The sequence below is a fragment of the Ambystoma mexicanum genome, chromosome 9 (genome assembly GCF_040938575.1).
Source record: "Ambystoma mexicanum isolate Mex_15411 chromosome 9, UKY_AmexF1_1, whole genome shotgun sequence".
NCBI classification, from domain to species: domain Eukaryota; kingdom Metazoa; phylum Chordata; class Amphibia; order Caudata; family Ambystomatidae; genus Ambystoma; species Ambystoma mexicanum.
Genome location: NC_090931.1, coordinates 1,533,740,589 through 1,533,763,871, shown reverse-complemented (window position 1 = coordinate 1,533,763,871; position 23,283 = coordinate 1,533,740,589). Strand labels below are relative to the sequence as shown.

Here is a 23,283-nt window from a genome sequence, read left to right as displayed (position 1 = left end):
ACTTACTCGTTACTCGGATTACGAGGACGAACAGTTGCTCGAACTTCGTGCATAAGCACCATCAAGATTCTCAACACGGCCCGTGTGAGGCAGGCTGCCCTGAAGTCTGGCAGCTCGGTGATGCATTGCGGGCGTGGCTCGCCTTCCGAAATGTAGGCCAGGCATCCCGAGTTTTCTCGGCAGCAGCAGTTCTCCTCCTCGGTTGGCATTAGCTCGCACCGATTGCATGTGCACCAGGTGGAGACGCCGTCCATGCGACTAGGCCCAGGCTCTTCATCTGTTGAATCGTCCTCCCAACTGCCGTCCGAATCCCCATCGTTTTCGCGTGCTTCCCTTTCCAGTAGTTCCTCCTCGGTATACTCAGGCTCGTACATGTAGGGCATTATTGTAGCCATTGTGTGGTAAACAGAGTAAAATAATTTACCGAGATGGTACAGGTGTTCACACGGGCTACAAGCGGCGAAGGTAGCTGACCAGAGCACAGAAACGAGTCATAGAATACTCAAAGTAACACAGAGAGAGGAATGGAATCGAAAATCTGCTGCTGTGTGTTGTGAAACGGTCTGTTTATACTTATTGAGGAAAGAGGCGTCCTGCCATTTCCATGGCGACACGTCATTAGCTGAAGCGCAGCGAATGTTGACACGAGACGTGCTTTGGCGTTGGGAAATGGGCGGTACGAGTCTGCCGATGACAGGCTCAGGGGCGGGGGAATTGATTTAGTGCCGCAAAAGCAGGTCAGCCAGGGCGATCGGGGAAAAGATAGGATTATCAGAAAATGGCGGCTCCCTGGTGCTTTTTTTCGCGTGCGTTTAATGGACGAAAACTCGGGTAAGGTCCATAGGAAAGTTTTCTAAAATCGAGCCACTTAGCCTTAAAAAAACATGGCCGACCCATAGGGACAATACATTTTTTTACTAGAGTATGCCTTTAAGTGGCGTCATGAATGAGTGATTAGTGAGTGCCTGACTATCAATGGAACAACTCAAGTTCTTTCTACAGCCAGTTTCCCTTATATTCCCAATATTATTCCTATGGTAAATCTTCACTACTCCCAGTTGCCTCTTCCTCGTCCCAGTATTTGTTGGCAATGAGGGTGGGTGATGGTTTGGGTTTGGAAATACCCCATAAAAGCTGAGGGAAAGGGTTTTGCTATGGAATGGGAAAAGGGGGAATACCATGCCTCACCTTCAGATGTTCTCCCCCCAGTCCCTCGTGACCCTCCACTCAGGTGATTCTCCTTCGCTTATCCACCCCCAGAGTCGGGATCCGAAAGTGATGGCCCATCCCTGGCCACTTGACTAGACGATCCCGGAGGAGTAGGTCGGAGAACAAATCCTCACCAAACTTTGCTAAAAGTCCTAAAATGTGTGGTTTTCCTCAGATGCAATGGAAAACATTGTTTCCTTGTGCCGACAGCCCAAAACGCTGGATGGATTTTCACCAAATTTGCGCTAGGATTGGCAGCTTTGTCCCAAAAGCGTGCTTTTGAAATTTGGTGTAAATCCGTCCACTAGTTTTTAAAAGTCCGCTTGCTTCCATATTTGCTCTGCAGACAGGCCTCTGGCCAATCAGGGGGGAGGGGCGCAGCGTGATCTCCGCGGACATCGTGCGCACCTGCTGATTGGATGGTGAAAAACGTGAGATGCATTAACACTTTTGAAACAGCTGCCATGTTGGATTTCGTGGACATTGGCAGTTGTCTGCGACTAGTGCGCTGGTGGAAGTCTGAAAAACACATTCTGGGTTATTTGTTGGCCGAAAGAGGGCCTGAAAAGGGTGGGTGGAATAAAGATATGGGGATGTTTTTATAGGTGGGGAAAAGGGCGTGCATGTGCCATGCTCTCCGTGGTCCATTTTGGTGTCCACAGACATCATTTCAATGACTGTCTGTTACAGAATTTTATAGGAGACCCACAAGTTCCATTATACTGCTACACGTCAAGAGCAATCGCCCCACTGCCCTAAAATGGAGCATACCATACGGGGAATTTATCCGCATAAGGAGGAACTGTTCTAAGATGGAGACTTTCGATGTTGAATGCACACGTATAGCCTTCAAGTTATTTTTTATTATTGGTATAGCTGACATGAATCAACTTTTCAATATTAAGATACAGAAAGAATGAATATAATCCAACATAAAGACAATACTAACACAACAAAAATACTAACACAATAAAAATACTTCAAAGAGCATATCATAAGGCCAGGGACCAAAATCGGTCCTCAATTCTAATATCCAAAGTAATGTCATCTACAGAAACATCTAGTAGTGAGATATGTCTTAGTCTTACTTATGGTAAGGCCTCACAGCATATAAAGCAGGTCATGCACAAGCACTGGCATGTTTTACACCTGGATGAATATTTGGGAGGAGCATTAGGTGATGGAATGAATATTACATTTCGACGTTCTGTTTCACTCAATCTGGTCTCCAGCTTTATGAATCCATTGACAACGTTTACAGGCCAAACCTGGCTCAAAACATCAATCTCCGGCTTTCACAAGTGTAGGAAATGTAAAGCCTGTCAATATGCCAGACAACTTTGAATTATGCACATCCCATTCTGATAGGATCACGCATCACATGTGACACCGAGTACATGGTTTACGTGTTCGTCTGTCCCTGTGACAAGTGGTATGCTGGGAGAATAATGGGCAAATTTAAGTTGCGTGTGCTCCAACATATCCGCTCCATCAAACATGCAGATCCTACTTATCCTATGGCCCTTCATTTCAAACAAGTTCATGATGGGAAGCTAGATGGTTTTGTATATTTTGGCATAAATACAGTACCCAAGCACCGTAGGGGAGGCAATAGAGAATTGATGCTTAGACAATTGGAAACCAAATGCATCTTGGACCTGGAAACAAAAAAACCCAGAGGACACAATTTGGATGAAGAACTGTATACTTTTTTGGGAACCTAGAATTTGTGGAAAGACTATTAATATGTTTACATATTTTCTGCCTCTAATGTTTGAACCTGTGTTCTCCATCCTTACTGTATCAAATTCTGAGAAACCCGGTCTCAGCATTGCCTAGTGTTGTTTTTAACACACAAAGCTCCAAGTATGAGCTGTTGGAGGCCTTTGAGTTTAATTGTTGTGCCTGCCTTATTCTCCTCTTCTTTTCTGTATGATCTCTCTCTCTGTTTATATTGACATTACTTGTTTTGATAGAGCATAGTTTTGTTTTATACACCACGTAGCCCCTATATGTTTTGGTCATACTGGTCACCTACGCTTTTTGGTAAGATTTGTTTGTGTATCCATTATGTAAGGGGGCACCTTATGGTTTATACTTCAGGGTGGTTTAAATGTTTTACCGCACATTAGAATCCCTGCAGTATCCCCGCCATCTTTGGTGGTTTACATTTTACAGCTTTTTAGAAATAGACTTATCTATCGTACATTATTATTTTTTCTAATATGTTCCATTTGGAGCGTTCTATAGATCAGTTCTCTCTTAGAATCTTTTTAATGAGATAACGAGACTGGCAGACCGCTTTTATGTATCACATCTAAGCCTTAGGTGCCGCTGCTCAATATACCAAATAACCCATATTTTTACATATGGGATTTTTATATGCATGAGATATTTTAGTATATGGATGGTTATTAACATAAGACCCCAGTGGCTGCTTATGTTGGCATCAACATATTATAGCCAATTGCTGCTTTGCTTATTTGCACAAGTCGAAATGTTTACAGTAACGAAGTTTACATGCACTACGCACGTTATTTACTAAGCCCTGTAATTCTGCATTTTTTCACATAGCAATAGGCTACTTAATTAGGATGCACGGATTAGACAATGGGCCTCATTACGACCCTGGCGGAACGGGGTTAACGGCGCCGTTAACCCCGTTCCGCCTGATTACGAGGTCCTCTCGAGGGACACGTTAAGCACGCCTGGGAAAACCAGGCGTACTTACCGGGTCCCGCGAGGGGACCAGGGAGCTAATAACGGGCCCGTAATTAGCTCCCTCCCCATTCCCATTCAGCCCTATGGGGGCTGAAATGGGAATGGGGATGAACCGTGTCCGTGTCCTCGAGTGAAGAATTACTGGGCCACCCGAACTCGGAATGGCCCGGTAAGTCCTCATACCGAGGACACGGATGCGGTTATGCCGGCAGCCATGCCGCCGATAGCGGCATGGCTACCGGCATAACTTGTAATGAGGCCCAATGGGTTATTGCAGCAACCTGGATGGCGCTTACAAAGCCAGAAGGAGGTTAACATCCCAGCAAAGGCAAACACACTTCTGTGAAAGCACTATTATTAGTCTTTTCTTATTAAGATAAAGCCTGACTATCAATATAGTATGATATGCCACTATATTTGTGCTTAAGTATACTTAGGACTAGGTCACATTTTGAGTGTCAGCAGATGTTGCCAATATAGAGATTATCCTTTGCGGTGCATTTTTTATACAATTATTACGTGAAGATAAGTTTACATCCTTCTTTTCACTCAATTGTATGATAAAACCACTTTATATGGATTGTTGTGTGCACCTTATACATAAGTGGACTATTGAAATCATGCTTGCCTTTGTATATTGAAAGATGTCTGCCTTTCCTGCCAAGAACAACACTGTTTTACAATGAGACACTCTATCAGGAGGTGCAACCATAAAGACTGCTGTGCTATTTAAAAGTCACCTTTACAATGTCTATTTCCCTAACGTGACCAAGCGGTGTGAGCACCGTGAAACGCGTCGTTCTTTTGCTTTTCCTTGTCTTGTGACAAACTAACATTAAAGGAATTTCGTTTGTCTGGAACATCTTTGGTGCTTTTGCCTCTTTGCTGAAAGCCATTACGGCGTTTTCCTGCTGCTTTTGGGAGTGCATCCCGACTTTTTCTTCTTGCTTGATTGCAAAAGGATGGGGGATTAAAAGAGTGGGGGGGTACCAGAAGGGTAGGGGGGGAATGATCCGAAATATAGAGGGGGGGGGGAACGAAGGAGGGAATTCAAATGGGGGAGACAAACATTCTCAATTTTTATGTTAGGAGACTGAATACCCCAGTAAAAAGGAAATGGTTAGAAAACCTTCTGCAAACGTCCTGTTTATGCAAGGGGGAACAACAAGCCCAGTGTTATGGGCATTTCTGATTGACTGTTTCACGTGCTTCAAACACCATTGGTGGTTTGACCACATCTTTTTTTCCCCCTGCGACGTTGGCACATAATTATCAGAATTATTCACTATTTTTTGCAAAATAAATCAGTCAGATGTATGATCACTAGAACTTTCTAGGCACTTGAATAATTCATGACGTGTTATGCAATTTAATGAAAATTTATGTACCAGAGATTTAGAATCTGGATACACTAAAAATAACAACCCTAGGTGTAAAACCTAGAGGTGTATCCATTAAATATGCTATTTTGGTTTATGTTGTGAATTTGTCGTTCCTTTTAACCACATTAGTTCTATGACCAATATATAATTTTTGCTGTTCCTCTGTTTATGACACCAATATATGTTTTCATGTTTCAGTCTAGCAATGAGTTGTACATGTAGGTGTTTATAAGAATATTTAATGTGCCTGTCTCAATACAATTAAGTACATTTAAGATACAGCCCCTTCTGTTTGTGTGTGTTTTTTCTTCCTTGACAATTTCATGGGCTACTAACTTTGGGTTATATTCCTTGAGTATAAGTAGGAAGGCTCCCCAATATAACCAAAAGGTTTTGCACCCCCTGAGGAAGCAATTGGGTTGAGTCCACTAGTAGCAGTACTAACCTTTTGTGTTTCTTTTACTGATTAAAAAAGTCATTGATACACGTGCAGGAACAATTGGAAGCCATCCGAATGAAGCGGGCCGAGAAATGTCTCCTATATTTAAGACATTGTCATTATGTAAAAGCTCATAAAGCATATAGACATCTAGCCAGACAACTGAGGGACAAACAACGCATACAAACAATTGGAAAATTACAAAACTAACAAGGGTGGTTCCTGACGAGGACATTGGGGAAATCTTTAGAGAATACTACTGAAGCCTATATACAAAAGAGAGTTCATCAGATCAGGATCAGTTAGATTACCCCCACAGATATGGAGAAGAGAAGAATTTTCTAGAAGAAGAAATTATGGAGGAAGAAAAGCAATACATGATCTACTATTAAACAAAGCCCCAGGCCTGGACGGATTTACAGTGATCTTCTATAGGAAATATAGCGAGATCTTGGCCCCAGTTCTCACAAGACTATTCAACACATTTAAAAATAAAGGGAATGTTACCCCATCAATGAATGAGGCCAAATTTCTAGTATTCCACAAACAGGGCAAAGACCCAACACTACCAGGGTCCTACAGGTTGATGACATTAATCAACTTGGACACGAAAGTTCTTGCTAACCGACTAACATGTTTACTTTCCAAACTAATTGGACATGATCAATCGGGATTCATTCAATCAAGACAAACATTTGATAACACACGTAGACTTGTGCATTTGATAGAAAAAAATTGGATAACCCAAAGCCCAGCAATATTAGTCTCACTAAATGCAGAAAAAAAACAATTTGATAGGGTCGAATGGTCCCTGTGCTTTCGCATCCGAGAATGCATTGGGTTCAGGGGAAATTGTATACAAATGGTGCAAGCCAATTAACAATCACCTGGAATTTGCATCGCCCTGAATGGAATAACCGCGTAAAGTAGCATTGGGTAGGGGGCACTAAACAAGGCTGCCCCTATCACCGTTGCTTTATGCGATTTACTTAGAACCATTATTAACAAAAATGCGAGACACCGAACAGATTAGAGGAATAAAAATTGCGGGAGTACCACATAAGGTTTTTGCATTTGCGGACGACCTGTTGGTAGCACTGACAGACCCCGAACATTCACTCCTGGCATTAATGCAGGTGTTGGATATCTATGGAGGGATTTCGGGTCTAGAAATAAATAGGCCGAGATCAGAAATGTTCAACCTTTCTGAAGACCAAGACCAGATAGTCTAGCCACAAAAATGCAACTAAAACAAGCAGAAAAAGACACAGCATATCTAGGTATAAATCTTACAAAAAAGATAGGGCAATTGTATAGTGCAAATTACCCGCCACTATTAGAAAGAATCAAACAATACCTGGTAAAATGGAACCCTCTAACAGTATCATGGTGGGGGAGGATAACATTGATAAAAATGAGCTGTACCGCAATTATCATATTTTCAAGCATTGCCTGTTAGAGTGCCAAAAACATTTTTCAAGTCCTTCAATAAGGCAATATCATATGTTTGGAAAACAATACCCCCCCAGAGTAGCAATGACAATGCTAAAAGCCCCAAGAAACAGGAGGGGCATGGCCCTTCCACATTTTAACAAATATGAAGCAGCACAGATTCGGGGGGCGAGAGCATTGTCATCGGGGGGCCTACATAAAATTTGGGCCAGACAGTGTAGAGCGTTGCCAGGACTCACCTTTTGGGGCTGTTGTGGCTAAACAAACAGGATAGACACCCTAATCTTAATATCTGTGAAGACCACTAGGGGTGTGGCGGATGCCTGGGATTCATTGATGGAAAGAGGGACATTCCCGGTGTCTCTAGCCCCATTCTGTCCAATGTTTGGGAATCCTGATTTCCAACCAGGGATGGGAAAAGGAGCATACAAGAAATGGGTGGATACAGGATGTATTCAAATAAGATATATGTACCAGGGACAATCTGTTAGGTCATTTGAAAACTATTCAAGAATTGGGCTTGACAGAAAAAGATAGGTTTAAATACCAACAATTGAACCATTGGTTGGCCTCCCCATCCATTAAACTAGCGGCAACAAGACAACTAACGCTATTCAAAACATATATAACTTCCCACACAGGTTCAAAGAATCTGATCTCTAATATCTATAGATTCCTGAATGAACAAGAGGAACAAATTTAATGGAGTACTTTGAAAAAATGGGAAAAGACCATGGGGAAACAATACCAAAGAACCACTGGGAATACTTGTGGGGGGCTATCCCAAAAGTAACTCTAGCCATACAGCTAAGAGAAATGTGGATGGAAATCCTTTTACAATGGCATTACACCCCCTAGAGGATACATGTAATGCTTCCACAGTCATCAAATCAATGCTGGAGGGGGTGCATGAAAGTGGGGGACTGGTAACATATGGAAGGAATGCCCTGAGCTACAGACGTTCTGGGACTTGGTTAAATCACAAATGCAAAGGATGTTTCATGGGGTTGATCAACTATGAGAAAAGATATGGCTGTGTGGTATGTGGGAACCTAAGTCGAAGGTTCCAACTAAATCATAGAAAAAGGGGGTCATGATATTATTGATAGCGGCATGGCTGATTGCGCAAGGATGGAAGGAACAATCGCCACCCACACTCCAAGACTGGCTCCAAAAGGTTTGGTCCTTTGTTTCCTTAGAATGGGAAACATACAAGACCCAAGGAGATCAAGAGGGATTCAAGAAAGACTGGGGGTCGGTATTGATCTACTTACAAAGTGACTACATGATGCAATGGTGCCCACACGAGATAGGAATATTGGACATTGTAGAATCCTGAGAAAAAGACATTTATAAAAATAGACTATTAGCCTTCTGGCGGGGAGGGTGGTAAGGGAGAGGAGCAATTTTTGTTGAACTGTTATGAAGATGTCAATAATATGAACATTAATTTAAAAAAGTTATATATATATTTCTGAGGCTTGTGGAATCTTCTTAGATCCCATGCTGTGCATAGGCCGACATCTAGTGGAAGCTGCAGAGTGTTACAGTTGTTGTTTTTGAAACTCAAAAAGGGATATCGACAGGGCGTGCCTGTAATGGTATCCCTAGTGTGATGTCCACTGTACCCATGATCCCTCACGCGTCAAGGTCCCTCAGATTGTTTTTTCTGCCATGCTAGACGGACGCGCATAGCGGAGTTCCTTTCGGCGATAAGCCATTGACTTAATAACAATTAAGATAGTTTCTCTTTCTATCCTTTCATCGACTGCTGAAACACCACACCTGTAAAGAAAGAAAATTGCACATCGGAGACCATCGTGATGGACCGTACGGCCTTGGAAGGCCGTCCCGGGCCTCAGCTCAGACCGTAGGGAGAGAGGGGTGGAGGCCATTTTAGAATGCATATGCTCCCCTTCCTGCACTTGGTTTGCCCAGCTGCCATTTCCATAACCCATAGTTATGGAAAATACACCATTTAAATTGTAAATTCCCCTGGATGGACAAACACTTAGTTTGCATTTTGTCTCCAGAGAGACCATGTCGAAATGTCTTGTCGAGCGTACAGGCTCTTTAAGTCTAAGACGTTAAAGGACCGCTCCACAAAACACTGGGCCCACTACGCCCGGCAACTCGAGGCCATGGAAGTAGAGGGAGCCTTAGCGATGGCAGCGACGCTGTACTTTCGGATGGCGAGGGCATTGGAGTAACTTCAGCTACTCAAGCCCAGACCCCCGACCCCGTAGGACAGGCTGGTGGCCATGTTGTGGGGACTGCACCCGGCGGTGGCAGCGCTACAAAAACACACACCACCAAACGCATTAAGCCCCAGTCGACATGAGTCGAATACTCGACAATATTCGACACCCAGTGAAAGGTCCACCGAGTCCCGGTCCTCTGGGCAATCTTGTTCAAGATCACCACACAACAGGGTTCAAACATCAAAAGACGGCAAGGTTGTCGCATGAAAAATGCCTTCTGAAGGCCGATCGTCCACAGACGAAGCCTCGGCTCCCACACCTGAAGTTCGGCATTCATCGTCTGATTAAACGGCAGGCCCCAAGAAGTCTGTTAAACACTCATATGGGCCCCAGGGTGGGGAAAAACATCATAAAAAGTTCTCTAAGACCCCTCACAGGGACAAGAGTCCTATTAGGGACAAGTCATCACAAAAGGGAATATTGTCCAAGCCCATAGCGAAACCTAAGGGTGTCCAGTTAAATGGTCGAAAGCAAAAGGGTCTAGTGCATTCGACCGAAAACCAAAGGATCGAAAAAAAAAAATTACAAATATATATATATATCTTTTTTTGCTCTAGTGTAGCTTTAAAAGGGTGTCTTTACACCAAAAACGGGTTTTGGGGGGACCCACTCCCCCCCCCCCCAAAAAAAAATGTGATCCTTTTTTTTCGGTCGAATTGGCTCAACCCTTTTGTCATCAACCCTTTTTTTCAATCCTTTGACCTATAACCAAACCTAAGAACTCTAGGCCAAAGATTATACCTCCTACTGATGAGGATATGGGTAGTTCCACTCAACCCATTGTAATCCCAAGCTCGAAGGAATGGTCTTCACAAGATATCGATAGGGTTATGCAAAAGATGACCGTTATGGCAATTTTTTATGAAAAGTACCCAGATTTCTTTCAAAGTTTTCACTCCACTCCTCCCACCTCAGCCCCTTCAGGCTCTCAAGCCTCTGTCTTACCCTCTCAACCCCCTTCTAAGAGTTCTCGCTCTAATGTCCCTGTACAAAGTAAGGTTATAGATCTATATGACCCTGAAATACATCCAGAAGACCAAGAGGATCTCTCATTTGTGGAAACATCTGACCGTCAATTTATTGAAGAGGATACAGATGAACTTTATTATGGGGATGATGAAGATCCAGATGCAGACCAGGAGGCGAACATGTACTCCATAGATTCTCCTATTAATCAGGACCCGCCAGTGGTAGATTCCCCTGTCCACAGACAACCCCTCCTCAATTAAGTCTTTGCCAAAGCGGCGTAACACTTGAATTGACACACAGGAGGTACAGGAGGATAGAGACTTTGCTGAACAAATATTGGGGGGAAAAAAGACAGGTCAGTTTATCCCTCTGCTAAAATCGGTACAACGCAGAATACAACCTTCCTTAGAGGCACCCAATCTCACACGGGCCGTTAACCCGCGTGTGGAAAAACTATTCAGGCCTGCACCTTCAGACCCCTTATACATAAGAGGCCAATTGAAACCAGACTCACTGGTTGTCACCACAACAAGAAAAAGAGCAGGCACGCCCCTTGCTTCCTCCGAGGCACCACCGGATAAGGAAAGCAAGAAGATAATGCAATGGGCAGAAAGGTCGCCTCTTCTGCGGCCTACCAGACGAGAATCGCCAACAACGCTACATCTTTGGCAAGTTACAACTGCCATAAGTGGGAGGAGGTTTCTGCGTTATTTTCATCCACCCCGGAGCCAGGAACCAGTTAGCTCAGGAGGCAGCAGACAGAAGAGTCGTATCTACTTGTCTTCTTAAGTCGAATTTCGATGCAGCTGACAATGCCGGGAGAGTCATTGCAGAGGGGACTATTATAAAGAGGCATGCATGGCTTTGCCAGTCAGGCGCTAGGCCAGAAACACAAACCACCCTAATAAACATGCCAGTGGAACCTAATGTGCTCTTCGGCAAGGCTGTAGAATATGCACTTAAGACAGCAAAGGATGAGTATGATACTCTAAAATCTTTAGGTCAGCTCACAAACAAGCCTATGGGTCAAAGAGGTAACAGTCATTTTTTCTGTTTTCGGGACCAAAATTCACAGAGAGGATCCGGCTACAATCAAGGACAAGGTTCCTATGGCAACAATCAAGGACAAGGCTATCCACGAGGACAACGCAGAGGTCGTGGTGGTCGGGGCAGAGGCAGAGCTCAAGGTGGCACACCACCTCAGAGCAAGTGACATTCCGCTCCAGGTACCCTCCCATGCATCTCCAGTAGGACGCATTTCCAACTTCACCCACGCATGGGAGGATATCACCTCGGACAGATGGGTGCTGTCCACGGTAGCAGGGGCTACTGCATAGAACTACTACAGCGTCCTCACAACCACCCCCATGACAGAAAGTCTACTCAGAGGAACATCAGCAGATCCTTCTAAAAGAAATAACAGCGCTTCTATTAAAGTACGCCATAGAAGTGGTCCCAACCAACCAGGTAAACGGGGGGGGGGGGTGGTGGCATTTATTCAACTTTCTTCCTTGTGCCAAAAAAAGATCTAACAATGCACCCTGTATTAGATTTGCACCCTGCAAACAAGTATGTCAAGCCACAAAAGTTCTGCATGACTACGCTACAAGAGGTTATTCCCCTACTAAAAAAGGGGGATTATATGGCAACACTGGATATGAAAGATGCTTATTTCAATGTTCCCAGCGCACAGAAGATTCTTGCGTTTCAAGTTAGCGAACAAGCACTACCAATTCAAGGTGCTGCCCTTTGGAATAGCCTCAGCCCCAAGGGTATTCACAAAGGTACTGGCGGTAGTGGCCGGGTAGCAATCCCAGTGTACCCTTACTTAGACGACTGGCTCATAACAGGGGAATCACCTCTGATATGCAGACAAAACATGAAAACCACAATCAATCTCCTCTTTCAATTGGGCTTCTCCATCAACGAGAACAAATCAAGCCTAGTGCCAAGCACTTTCAAACAGTTCTAGGAGCTATCCTAAACACAGAGGAAGGGATTGGTCTTTCCCTCAGAGGAAAGAGGAAGAGGAAAGAATTTGGTACTGCAACTACCACATTATCGGCCTGCCGTCAGATAAGGGTGCACAAAGCAATGCGTTTAATTGGCATGATGGCATCTTGCATATACCTGGTTCCTCATGCGCGCCTGTGCACACATCCCATACAGGAGTAGTTGGCGAAACAATGGTCTCAGGCAAGCGGTCAATGGGATGATCTAGTGGTCGTTTCGCCAACACTTGTACAAAATCTTTGCTAGTGGACGAGAGAAAACCTGACGAAAGGGAAACCCTTCTATGATCCACAGATATAGGCAGTGGTCACAATGGATGCCTCACTGGTAGGGTGGGGGGGGCTCACTACCTTCACCACACAGCTCAGGGTCTGTGGTCTCACACTGCAGCCCAGAACCACATCAATGTTCTGGAACTTCTGGCAGTATTGAAAGCCCTTCGGGCATTCAAACCCCATTTAACAAACCTGTTGGTGCAGATCCTAACAGACAGCACCACAGCAATGTTTTATATCGACAAACAGGGGGACAGGTTCTCCAAATCTATCCAGACTTGCACAGAAAATCTGGAAATGGGCACGCAGACGGAAAATGTTCCTGTCATCGCATGTTCCAGGGGAACTCAACGCTCTAGCAGACTCATTGAGCAGAGATCCCTACCAGAGGAACACGAGTGGTGTCTACATGAAGACGTCGTAGAACACCTCTTCTCTCAATGGGGTTTCCCAACTATAGACTTATTTGCCACAAGTGAAAATCGTCAATGCCCAGACTTCACGTCCAGGTTCCCCCAGCCAGGCTCCAAGGAGAACGGCAAATGGATGAACTGGTCAGTGAAGTTTTCTTACAGTTTCTCCCCCTCGCCCCCCGATTCCTCTCATGAGGAAGGTGGTGAACAAGTTGCACAAGAAACCGATGACGCTTATCCTAGTTGCTCCTGTGTGGGCAAGGCAACCGTGGTATCCACATCTGCGCAAACTGGGGATGTGCAATCCCATCAAGCTCCTATGCCAGTACAACCTACACACCCAGCACGAGGGACTAACAGTGCACCCAAAACCACACTCCATGAACTTGGCAGCATAGCTCCTGAAGTCATAGTTTGGACATCTCAGTCTACCACAGAGATGCATGGATATCTTGAAAGAATCAAGAAAATCAAACACTAGGCACTGTTACTATGATAAATGGAAACGATTCGTAATTTGGTGCCAGGCTAAGCAAATCAACCCCATTGATGGTACTCCATCTAACATTCTAACCTATATGCTCCACTTACTAGATGCAGGGTTAGTGTTCAACTCCCTAAAAGTCCACCTGGCGGCCTTGTCCGTCTACATCACTTCCCATAATAAGGTCTCATGGTGGAAGGTACCGGTCATCAAAGCATTTATGGAAGGGGTAAAGAGACTCCACCCTCCAATCTCTAACCCACCGTCAGGTTGGGACCTTAATGTGGTACTCGCTAAGCTCATGGGACCCCCATTCGGGCCAATGCACAAGTCTAGTCTCAAACACCTGACTTATAAAACTGCCTTCGTAGTAGCCATCAATTCCATTAGAAGGGTCAGTGAAATCCAAGCTCTGTCAGTGCAGGACCCTTTCTTTACTATACATAAGGGCAAACTGGTTTTACGTACTTCTCCCCCACCCCCCTACGTTCTCACCTAAATTCATCCCCAAATTTCACGTAAACCAGTCTATTGAGCTACCAGCTTTCTTGCAGGAACCCAAAAGCTCTGCTGAGGTAAAACTCTGCACACTAGATGTGACGAGAGCAGTACGTAGACAATACCAGAACACTAAGAAAGACAGATTAACTGCTTGTCTCCATAGTGCCAGGCAGAGAATGTGACCGCATCTCTAAGAATGCCATCTCTAGGTGGATAGTCAGATGTATCCAACTGTGCTATTCCCTATCAGATAAGACACTGCCTTTTATGCCAGTGGCCCACTCCACAAAAGGTACAGGAGCCACTCTGGCTTTCATTGCAAATGTCCCCTTAGACAGTATTTGCAAAGCAGCTATGGAGCTCAATACGTACTTTCACTCAGCACTACTGCATTGACACTCATTCCAAGACAGATACACAAGTGGTTCTAAGACATTTATTCGCTCATGAACCTTCTCACATCCCACCTCCTTCTTCCACTGCTCGCTAATCTATGCACAGCATGTGATCTAAGCAGATTCCACAAGCCTCAGAAGTTATACATTACTCACCGTAATCGTATTTCTGATGCTCATATCTGCTTAGATTCACATGCGACCCACCCTTCCTCCCCTCGAAGAGAAGGCACATGGATGCTTATGAGCTTGTCTGATAAGTATCTGCTTGGATACAATTGTACTCATGCTACCTCCTGTCGGAAAAATAAGAATCTGAGGGACCTTGACGCGTGAGGGATCATGGGTACAGTGGATGTCACACTAGGGATAGTATTACTGGCACGCCCTGTTGACGTCCCTTTTTCGAGTTTCGAAAACAACAACTGTAATACTCAGCAGCTTCCACTAGATGTTGGCCTATGCACAGCATGTGAATCTAAGCAGTTACAAGCATCAGAAATACGATTACGGTGGGTAATGTATCATATATATGCAAGCATACCTTTACTGTCTTGTTAGATGCAAATGTTGAATCTACAAATAGACATTTTGGAGAGTTTTACAGTAGTTTTTGATGCAGATGGCTGTGATTAACAAGAGATGTATTCTCAGAGTTCATGTGTACATCTGAAGTGTTGAACTGAGATGACCGGGATACATGTACAGTTTTTTTATGCGATTGGTGGATGGATGTGTGACTGTTTGAAAGCAGCCAATGAGGGAGTGTTACAAGCATAAACGTAAAAAGAGTAAAAGGTCTGCCCTGTGCTAATTGAGTGTAAACCTCCCCAACCCCTTCAATTGGACGGTCTGTCCACGGACACTGCGGTAGTCCGCAGACGGCATGTGCCACATCGGGGTCTTATGAGGGTGCTTGGCATGGAAAGGGCAATGTGGAGACCGCAGTCGTGGATGTCCACGGACATCAGGGGATCAGCCCATCAGGTTTTGAGGGTGTGGTGTACAGGAAGAGAGGGTGGCAGGAGTTTTGTTTGGTGAGAGCACTGAAGATGGCTATGTCTTTGAGGAGGCAGAGTGTATTGATTTTGGGAGATTCTTCGATCCAGTCATTGAACGTGCATGCTGAAAATCCTGGCATCTGTGATTTGGATTGCAAGAGGTAGAGGTTTTGTGGCATGCAGTTTGTGGGTTGAACCGAGCACACTTTAAATGTCCAGACATTATAGTTGTGCATGGTTGAGGGAACAGTTTGGGGTATATGACTGCAATATATTTGCAGGTTGCTCGTAGAAAACAAATACATTCAAACTGCGCTGATCTCAAATTGTTGCATGCCTCATTGCTTGTGGTTTATTTGGAGGTCAGCCTAACACATGTTTCGAGCCACCGCTCTTCTTCTGAGGCTGAATTATGTTGCTTTAATGGGGTCGATGTACATGCCTTCTTATTATTGATAAATGGACATGTGTTTAATGGTTCCCTTTGTTTGCACCTTGGTTTGTGCCGTCACACTGTATATCAATATGTGAATTAATTTGTTAAAAATATACATGATGATATTCATAATTCAACCTCAGAAGAAGAGCAGTGGCTCAAAACACTTGTTAGGCTGACCACCAAATAAACCACATGCAATGATGCATGCAACAATTTGAGATCAGCGCATTGTGAATGCATTTGTTTTCTACGAGTTTTCTATATTGTGGAGTATGGGGCAATATACCCACACTATACACTCACCTGCTGCTATTTCTTTACTATTAAGTGTACCATGCACTTTGGTGTCTAGTTTTTCTTTTTGCCACGTATTTGCAGGTTGCCCTGAAGGGGCTTTTCAAAAGTCTAATGGAACTGTTTCCTGCTGCAGAGATTCTTTTTTTTCTCAATTAAATTGGAGATAAACATGTAGTTATGTAAACTTTTTCAGTGTACAAACGGATGAATCGCAGCAGCTTGTCAATAAAGCTGTATCTGCTTTTTTATATGCTGCAGGAATGTTATTTTTTGAGACTGACAATTTAGGGTCTGATGGTGTGAAGATGGAGTACATATTATGTCGGAAATGCGATCTTTCTTTACAATGTTAGGAATGCATTGAAACGGTTCCTGTAAGAAAATTGGAAGGGAAGATGTAGAGGGTACAGTACCACTGTACATAAAAGCAAAAAAGGAGAAAAAAAGGTGTTTGTTAAATAACTGGAATTGAGTTAAATCTCCTACCCACCCCCTTCGATTTGACATTCCATCCGCTGACACCATGGTGGTCCACAGACGGCATGTGCAATCTGGGTCATTTAAGAATGACTGACATGGAAAGGGGGCTGTGGAGACCGTGGACAGTCGTGTGTGTCCACAGATACCAGATCATCAGCCAATCAGGTTTCCTGTGTGTGGTGCACAGGAAGGGAGGGTAGCAGGAGTTTTGTTTGGTGAGAGTACTAAAGATGGCTCTGGCTATGTGTTTTAGGAGGCAGAGTTTATGGTGTTTGGGGGACTCTTGGAATCATTGGCTGAAGGTCTATTCTGAGGACTGTGAATAGTCTGAAAATCTTGGATTCAATGAATTTGAAGTGTTGTGGAATGGAGTGCGAGGAATGAAGTGGGCTGACTTACTCCCGTTTTGTAACTGAAACCCCCCAGAAATGTGCCGGTTACTATAGCAAACGTACATCAGCAATGAACTAAAGACGATTTTGGAAATCTGTCTTGTGTTTTATTTTTCCAAAGTGTCAGAATGTAAGTGGAAAAAACTAGTGATATGAATTTGGTGCCTGGGTTGTCTACTCTGATTTGCTTATTGAGGAATGCAGCATGGCCAAAGCCCATGCCCCATGGATTTGGAGACTTGCCATGGCTGCTAGCCATGAGAACTGGTCACATTAATTAGGGTGTAGTAGACACTGAGCTAGGATGCAGGGTAGGTGCAGTGAATAATAGTGGTGGTTTGGTGGAGCTGGGGTCATCATTGAGCCTGATGCCATAGGCAATTCAATGATGATTTGCATCTGCAGCATGTGCTGTTGATAATGATTGATATAAGTTGCAAAACATTTTTGTTAAAGGAGGTTTATAGTTCTTTCATATATATTAAGAGGAATTATGAATAACATATATACAGTGATGGAACATCATGTAACATTTTCACTTATAAAAACCTATGAAATTTACAGAAAACACATTGTTAAAGGGATGTTACGGTTAAGATGCAACCCACCGTTGGCCCTCCTCTGTCCCAGCAGTTAGCCAGTGGCCTCCCGCCTTGGCACTTCCCTCCTGGGCTCCTGTGAGAACTTGCCCATCTGTACTGCCCCTTCTATCTATGCACTTCTTTCACTGCACAATGCATATGTGCATTTGTTAAGTGGGAGTTGGTGTGTGGAAGTTTAATATATTGATAGGATTATATGTAGAGTTTTTAGTAATTGATGGATGTATGACTGTTTGTAACACTCCCTCATTCCCTAGTTTCAAATATAAAGGTAAAAAGGTCAGAAGGGCTGTCCTGTGCGATGGTGTGCACGTGCCATCCGGGTCTTTTAATGATGCATGGCCTAGAAATGGGACGGCAGATACCACGAATAGTCATGAAGGCCCATGTATTATGGTCCTTATTATATTCTAGAGAAAAGTATTTGGGACAGAAAATTGTTCTTTACCACTTTTCTCTAGTATACATGCAATTGTCTATTATTCCCATTAGCATAACACAAAATGCTAATGAAAATGTTGGAGAATCTTATTGAGTCTAACTACTTTACTGAGAAATGTAAAGTCGATGGACTCTATAAGATTGTTTTATTTAGTTCTATTTTTTTCTTAACTGTGAAAGGTGGTCACTAAAGTAAAGTAACCTTTTTGTTTTGGTGTTTTTTGATTTTGTATTTTGTTTGTTTTGTAGTAGAGAACAGGAAGTAAGGTGGGGGAGGGAAGTGAGGGAAGGGGAACCAGCCACATATAAGGAGGATCAGGTGCATAGGGCAAGATGTTGGTGTGTGTTAAATGTAAGGTAGAGGGCAGTGTTTCTCCTGCTCCTTGATTACAGCATCGAAAGCACTTCGGAACTGCTCTCCCTTGCAGAGTGATGTGTTGCAGTATATAAAGAGTACCGTTTCCTTGGTAAGATATGGATCAACAGCCTCTGGCTTGCTAGGTTGCTGGTGGGATCATCTGCCCCACAGGTTTGGCCTTTGTGGTGGCAGTAGCGGTAGAGGTAGAGAGTGTAATACTTCCTGAGAAAGGAACAGCCTTTCTAAGAGCATCTTGGTGGTTGTATTTAGTGTGGCGACGCGTGGAGGTGGTCACGTAGGAGTACTGCACAGGTTGTTTGCAACTGAGTACAATCAGTGAATTTAACCTTTGTAGCCTTAGGTACATCCCCAACGGTGGTAAAAAAACACCCCCACCTCCATGATTCTCTCTGGGTGCTGGAGGTAGGCAGTTCTTCTCTCTCATCTTCATGGTCCTCTTGATTGGTGTGTGCATGATTGTGCTTTTTCTGTTGTGGAGGCCCCCCAGGTTGTGGTGGTAGTGGTGGCAGCTGCTGGCGAGGAGGAATTGCCATGGCTGATACCATTTTTGAACTTAAATAGCAGTTCTGCTAATATTGATCTAAGCATGTGCTTTCTCCTGGATTGCAGATGGAAAATCAGTAATAATAGGTCTAGGAGCTGTGCAAGGGTGAATTTGCAACTTGAAACTTCCTAGAGCAGCTGAAAATGCAGTTTTGAACTGTTTGCGAACACCTCATCAGACCGTGCGCGCATGGTCACGTGACACAGTCCGAACAGTCTGCGGTGAAGTCCGCAAAGAGGAAATGTACTAAAAAGTTGCAGAAAGTTAATAAAGGTTTTGCTATGAGGTGGGGAGTGGCACAGTTATTACTTGAAACCTTCGGGATTGGCTATAAATGCTGATCTATAGGGGTAAGTATGATATTAGGAAGTTGTTGCACCTTGGGGTGCACAGGTAAAAACCTATGAAATTCAGTGAATAAACTTTGTTAAAGGGACGTTATGGTTACAAGTACAAGCTAAGCAACCATAACTTGCGCCATCACCATAGACTTTTAAGACGAACACCCAGGACATCAAAGATGAAACCACAAATGGTGACATCACTGATGACTTCACATATGAAATTAATTCTGATGAAAAGTCCTTGCAAGGGGTTGTGTCAACAATGTTGGTCTCAATATATTAGGGGTGATTGGGAGACATCTCATGAACTAATTAACATATTAAAAAGTAGTCACCTAAATAAAACATTATATTGGAGTGTTGTTGATACAGGAACCTATTCATACATACACATAGGCAATGGCTGCAGCATGCACTATAGACGAACAATAGTTTTAATCGGGTAATTTGGTGTAGTAAATTAACGAATGCTACCTTATCAGAGTTTTGAGTAATGTTAATTATGGCATAAATAGCTAACAATTCAAGGCTTACTACATGCTTGTGTTACTACAAACATTACATATGAAGACCCACAATGCATACAAATCCGAGGCACATCGAAGGAAACTAAAGTAAGGAAGAAAAAAACATCATCACCAGTCCATTTCAATAACGTTAAAGTTAATCTTCATGTGTACCAATGAATTGTGTGTTTGAGGCATGCTTATTGCCCCATGTATATGCACCATGAGCTGAGATCAAACTGTAAAGAAAGTACAGGCTACACAACGTTATTCTATTTAATTAGACAGATCGCAGCAAGGGCATCATGCGCACGTTTCGTATTACATCACACGCGCGGTCCAGACTGTAAACAAGGAAGCAACATGTGCCAGCATGTAGGACACGCGTGTGGCACCAGGGAGAGAGACCGTATATTTATTTGGATCAAGCTAGAACAGTAAGATTCTACAGTCCCTTTTTGTGATGACAGGAACCCCTGATAATGTATATAGTTTTTATTCTATTTTAGTGAATATTATTAAGCAAGTCTATTTGGACTTCTACATTACTTGACATGAGCGGATCTAGTGAGGAAGGTTTCAACAACTCCTTCAAACTCGCACAGTTTTTTATCCAATATAGGATTAATCCGATAGAGGCCGGACTATTTCTGGAAATAACCGCAAGTCTTAAAGACAGAAAGCTGTATTAAGGTAAGGAATGTGATGCTCGGTCCCAGTATGCACAATGGAGAGGTAGTGCAGTTTGTCTGCTGGCACTTAGCCTAATAATAAATTATTGATTTCCAGATACCGAAAGGTGTTCATTATATAATTTTGGAAGACTTGCCATTGTGCAAGGATAGTGCGCACTGAGCCGGTAATCTATACCATTGGGCAATGCGTCACGCATAATTAACTTAGAAATGGTTAATACAGAGAAATTGAGTCATAAAACTTCATTGTTTATTTGAAGGAATAAAGGGATAAGACTTGGTTGCTATTGGATGAGTTCTCAATTAAACTAAACGCATCACTAATGAGGTGGCTCTATCTCACTTAAAGGCATGGCCCAGTAAAACAGTAAAAAATGTTATTGTCCCTACGGGTCGGCCATGTTTTTTTAAGCCTAAGTAGCTCGATTTTAGAAAACTTTTCTATGGACCTTACCCGAGTTTTCGTCCATTAAACACACGTGAAAACGGGCATCAGGGAGCCGCCATTTTGTGATAATCGTATCACTTGCCGCATCGCCCTGGCTGACCTGCTTCTGCGGCACTAAATCAATTCCCCCGCCCCTGAGCCTGACATTATCAAAACATTCATATTCCCCGCCTCTCTCCGTGACGTTACTGTGCTGCGTAGGCAAACGCGCCCAGTCGTCTTCTACACGACTCCACACAGAACCCGGAAACCAACACAGACCATCTCACAACACAGCGCGCCACAATTCAGAACATGAAACTGTACTTTAAAATCAAACAGCAACACGGTACATTTGGTAAAGTATATTTATTTGACATTAAATGTTTAGAGAATATTCAGCAATTGCCATATGAACTCCGAAAGCCATTTATTTTCTTTTATCTGTATCCGCAAATCTGTCTAAGTTCATATTGAGTCACGCGCTGTTCCTTTATGGTACACAGGGTGTTGGTTTTCGTTCAAAGAGGCACTTTTGTCGCACGTTTAACCGCAAGGCTGTTCCATCAAGTAGGCACTAAGCCAGTGTAAAGGTTGATATGTTGCTTCTAGCCACTAGTACAGCGTAAGGGCATGTGGGCCCTTGGCGATCGTCCCATAATATGGTTAACGTGCTCCAGTTGTTCACACGAAGCTGCAGGTGTCTATTGAAGAATCCGTCTGCTGGTGTCTCAAACCGATGACAGTAGCAGAACAGGATCAAATACCTGTTATGAAAACAAAAAACGTATTTTATTTATTACGGCCGATCAGAAACTATTTGCTTGCAAGGATAGTTCAATGGAGTATGTTCGGCTCTAAAATCAATGCGAAAAGTAGCAAAATAAATCGAGGCCAACACACAATGAGAAATGACAGTTAGTCTACATGCGTGTGGAATGATATGATATGGCATTTGTAACGCGCCTATTCACAAGTGTTTCAAGGCGCGACGAGGCAGGGGGGGAACAAGGGCAGACAGACAATGATCCTACTAGGGCAGGTGTCTTTCAGATCGCGCAAGGGGAAGGGGAGAGGGGGGTAAAAGTGCTGTACATGGTTAGTAGAATACAAGATAAATAATAGGGCCAGCTGGTGGCAAGTGCAAGGTAAATGCCGGGAGAAGGGGCTGAAGGATACAGAGACAGTCCCGTAGTGCAGGTAGGCAGTGCAGGGAAAAGTGGCTGGCCCAAGGACCGAGAACGGTGAGACCTGTGGACCTGCATGCCCATGTGCCCACTACGAACACGTTTTCCTTGCTTTTCCTAGCTCTTCATTCATTTATTCATGCATCCATTCATTAATTCTTCATTCCGGAATAAAAGCGTCTAAAGATTTACTCACATTATATTTGAAATTTCCATTGTGTCTCTGCGTAATGCAGTCTGTAGATCCGACCGTGCTCTTGACAACGATTTTTCGTATACTGAACTAAAATGAAACTCTGTCTAGTTTCTGAATTGTCTGCCTTATCGTCTCTTACGTTATTGCGCACCCCCTTCAAATGAAGTTCTTTCGTCATGGTCCCTGTCTCAGGGTCAAAAAACAATAGACCCTTATACTTCCAGTGCGACTTGTGGGCCTCTTCTGGGCGCGATCTGAAAATCAAAGCCGCTGTCCTTCGCATTCTTTATTTGCAACATCCCGTAGTAAAGGCATCTGTGAGAACTTGAAGTTTAGAATCCCTCTATGTAGTGCGCCACAATGTGCAAATGCGAACTGGCTTCTCTCCCAAATGCCACGGCCCGCTTGGCGTGTTCTAAGGCCCCCAATTTTGTCCCCGTTGTCTGCGAGCTTTGAAGCCCCAAAGAATCATAACTATAGAGACATTTATTTTTTGGCGGAAGGTCAGGGCAAGTATAAAGTACCACAGGAGTTAAGTTAAAAGTGAGATTTATTGTTTGTTTGTTTTATTATTTGCAATACGCAAGCCTCCCCTCCGTTAACAATGCGCAACAGTGCGCAGCATTTACATTTACATGAGATGAGACATGAGAAAAATATATACATACACATATATGAGGTGAATAGAGAGAATTCAAAGATTTCACCCAGCTTGTTCGCCACCCATGATGGTGAAGGTAGGGGTTAGGGTTACAGGTACACTGTACAATAACATTTATTTACAAAAAGACAATCGTATTGCAATTATTTAAACCGGGATTTGTACTTCACAACCAGCT

The 23,283-nt window shown here is 43.6% G+C and overlaps 1 protein-coding gene across 1 annotated transcript in view; it reads left to right on the top strand.

The window, feature by feature from the left end:
• LOC138489456 (zinc finger protein 436-like) overlaps nucleotides 1–23,283 on the top strand; it is a 299,198-nt gene that overhangs the window by 139,725 nt on the left and 136,190 nt on the right. The gene's annotated exons all lie outside the window — the stretch shown is intronic.